The 3,858-nt window shown below is 43.0% G+C and overlaps 1 pseudogene; it reads left to right on the top strand.

Annotated features, from left to right (window-relative positions):
* Positions 1–1,625: 1,625 nt before the first annotated feature.
* LOC136068170 (uncharacterized) lies at positions 1,626–3,497 on the top strand (annotated as a pseudogene).
* The last annotated feature ends 361 nt before the right edge of the window (positions 3,498–3,858 follow it).

Genomic DNA, 3,858 nt, shown 5'->3' on the forward strand with positions numbered 1-3,858 from the left:
AGGGACTCAGTTTGGATCGACCCTGAGTTTGGATGGGTTTTCAGCCCAACAAGCCCAAACAATAAATTTATAGAAAGTGGGTTAAAGGTTTAGGCGCTGGCCGTCGTTCATCAAGCATGAACTTTTATTTATAAAAAGATGCTTAGAGTTTCTATACAACTGGGAGGATGCTCCTCGGCCCATGGCCGAGGAAGCCTGTTTCTTTTCTTTTTTCCTCCCCCCCTTTTTTTACTTTACTTGCTTTCCTTATATAGTCTTCATCTTCCTATCTCCTTATTCCATCTGTTGATCATTCATTTGCCTCTCTTCTGGCCGTCCGTCCTATCAGAGGCCTTATCAGTACTCGAGTGGTTCACTCTGATCAACGTTACCCTGCTAAGGGGTTATATCTCCATTAATGCGGCCAGGGGGGTTAGGTGAATGCATTAAATGCGAGGGTGACAGCTTACTTTGGGCCTGGTCTTTCCCGAAAATCACCATTGTCAGGCCGAGGATGAGGAGGTTCTCAGCGTGGATTGGAAAAAGAGGCTTTCCCCAATTTAGCCTTGAATAGTCAGTGTTCCTCGGCATGGGCCTTGGGCCTGCTACCCGATGGGCCGAGGCTATCAGGCCCACGGGCCCCACATGTAACTTTAGAATATGTATTTTAGGTAACTAAGTTGTATCAATTATTTATTTTTTTTCTTTCTTAATTGTGTTTATCTAAATATTAAAAAGAAAAAGAAAGAAGAACAACAAATTGACAAACAGTAGTGTGGGGGCCTGAGGACCAAGGAAAGGATTGGTGAACTGTTAGTGCTGGTGTTGGGGCACCACCTACTCGAGGAGGGAATTCATCCAAGGATAAGAGGAGAACAGATGAAAGATTCTTAAGAGCTTCAGGTGGGTAGGACTGGTTGAGAAGAGAGAATCATGAAGGGTAGGGGAAGTTTCCAACAAGAAGTAGCTTGCTATCTCCGCATTAAATGGTGGGCAACAGCTTTATCAACTACATTAATGAGGAAGTGACCTGAGCAGTGTAATTCACAACTAAGCAGCTTATTCTACTACCTTCATTAGATGTTTAAAGGGTTAGGTGTCAGAATGAGAATTTGGTTAGGTAAAGACGGGGGGTCAAGATGTGAAGAGGGGGATAGTATATATATATATATATATAAAGTTTCCAGAGAGAAGGATCCAGACACAAGTATCTGAAATAGAAGTGTGAAAACCAGAAGATTGAGAGAAGAACGTGAATAGTGTATCTTTTTGTATAATATTGGCCACCTCAGGAAAGCTTGTAACAAGCCTTTTGAATACATAATCCACATTAATAAGTATTTTTTTCCCTTATTCTTGTCCTTGGGCGAAGCCCTCTCTTGTTGTTCAATCCATTCCTTTACAAATATATTGATTTGGGCCTAGTTGAATTGTACAAGCCTTGCTATTCTAAGTGGGCCTATATTGATTGATTTTTGTGTCCTTACAATTAGCACCGTCTGTGGGAATATCAAGGTGCTGTGGGTTTGTCCTAAGCAATCATAGCTAACGTAGGTCAAGATAGGGAGGAATTAGTAGGCTCACAAAAGGAAAACCAATTTGTTAACTTGGAGCAAAAAAGAGACAAGCAACGTATGCCAAGTGTTATGGTAGAGTCTTACCACACAGATCGTACTGAGCGAAGCCACTCAAGGACAAGGAGTCATGTTTCACATGATCAGGAGACACGGAAGTTGCAACAGGAGATAGATCACATGCACAAGAAGTTGAGATGTAGGGAGCGTGAAAGAAGGAGTCCATCACCAAGTGATGGATCAGGGGGAGGCAGGGATCGCTTATATTGCCATAGGTCCAAAACTCCATCTAGCAAGTCATACTCAGCATCTTCACGACAAGACAAGTTGGAAAAGGATAGGAACAAGCATGGGAAAGGGTTTTCTCACCATGGCATGGGGAATGATGCAATGAGTAAAGCCTTCAGCAAATTTCCAAATCACCTTTTGTTAGGAGAATTAACAAGGCCAAGTTCCCTCATCAGTTTTCTCAGTCAACCTTTACCATTTACAATGGAAGGATTGACCCTATGGAGCACGTTAGCCACTTCAATCAAAAGATGGCAATCCATGCTAGCAATGAGGCCTTCATGTGCAAAGTTTTCCCTTCTAGTCTTGAACCTGTAGCAATGCATTGGTTTGATACCTTAGAGGAGGGGTTAATAAGGTCTTTTGAAGAGCTCACAAGGGCATTTAGTACTAGATTTATAACGTGTAGTAGGGTTCCCAAGTTGGTATATTTTCTTTTTTCCATGACAATGAGGGAAGGAGAGACCCTTAAGACTTACTCGGACAGATATTGGGAATCGTATAATGAAATAGATGGAGACTTTGAGGATGTGGTAGTGAGAACCTTTAAGGTTAGGCTCCCTATGGAGCATGAGTTGAGGAAGTCCTTAACGCTAAAGTCTGCTCTGAATGTGCGCTAACTCATGGATTGCATAGATAAATACAAGCAAGTAGAGGAAGATCAAGTACAGGGAAAGGGTAAGGCTAAGATGTTCCTGGAGAAGAGAGATACTTGGGGAGGAGGATATAACAATAATCATCCTAGAAGGGATTTTCCTAACCAGGCGCCATCCATGGGGGCTCAAGTGGTTAATTCACTATATAAAGAGCTAGTCTATCAGATACTGGAGAAAATAAAAAATGAATCATACTTTAAATGGCCTAATAAGATGGGTGAGGATTTATCCAGGAGGAACCAGAGCCTCTATTGCCATTATCATTAGGACAAAGGGCACACGACTGAGGACTGCAGGACTCTGCGTGATCATCTAAATTAATATGCGAAGGCAAGGAAGCTCAATCAGCCCTTGCATCAGCCTATAGGGCAGATGGGGCACTCGAGAGCTGGATTTCATAGGGATCGTGCTCCTCGGCTAGCGTTGGGCACTATTAACATGATCTTTGCCAAGCCAAGGGGTGATGTTGGGGCGAGTACCAGGGTCATGTCCGTGGTTAGGGGCTTTAATTTAGAGGACAAGGGTCAAGCTCCTAAAAGAGCTAAGGTGTTGGCCACCCCTACTTTAGGTTTTTTTGAAAGGTTTTTTCGAAGAAGATAAGAAGGGAACATTCCAGCCGCATGATGATGCTTTAGTAGTCACCATAAGGATTGGTGGCTATGACGTAAAGAGGGTGTTAGTTAACCAAGGGAATGGGGCAGAGATCATGTATCCTGATTTTTTAAAACCCAAACTGGGTTTTGATGAGAGGATGGTGATCCCCAGGGGAATGATAAGGTTACTCATGCAAGTTGGGGATAAGGAGGTGCAGGTCAACTTTATTGTTGTAGAAGCTTATTCCCCATATACGGCTATCTTGGCCAGACCATGGCTTCATGCTATGGGTGCGGTGTCTTTAACCCTACATCTAAAAGTTAAGTATCCCATGCAAGGAAGAGTGGGGGAACTGGTCGGTAGCCAAGCAATGGCTAGGCAATATTTGGTGTCAGTAATCACATAGCATCCTGTGGATCCTATTGTGGTGGAAAAAGAACAAATCCCATAGCAACTAAAGGGTTTTGTAGTAAGATTGGAGGCCGAGGCGTGTAGAGTTTTATCCGAGGAGCTGGAAAGGGTGGTAATAGGGCAGGATGAAGAGAGATATTTTCAAGTGGGGTCCTAGTTACCAACATTGGAAAAGGCTGAATTGATGAAGTTTTAGAAGTCAACATTGATGTGTTTGCCTGGAGCACTTATGATGTGTTTGCCTGGAGCACTTATGATGTACTAGGGATTGATCCTGAGTTTGTATACCATCAATTGAATGTGAATCTTGATGCTACACCACATTAGCAACCTCCTCGGCGTTCATCAAAAGAGCA

This window comes from Quercus suber, unplaced genomic scaffold (genome assembly GCF_002906115.3).
Source record: "Quercus suber isolate HL8 unplaced genomic scaffold, Cork oak 2.0 scaffold_7, whole genome shotgun sequence".
In the NCBI taxonomy this organism is placed as follows: domain Eukaryota; kingdom Viridiplantae; phylum Streptophyta; class Magnoliopsida; order Fagales; family Fagaceae; genus Quercus; species Quercus suber.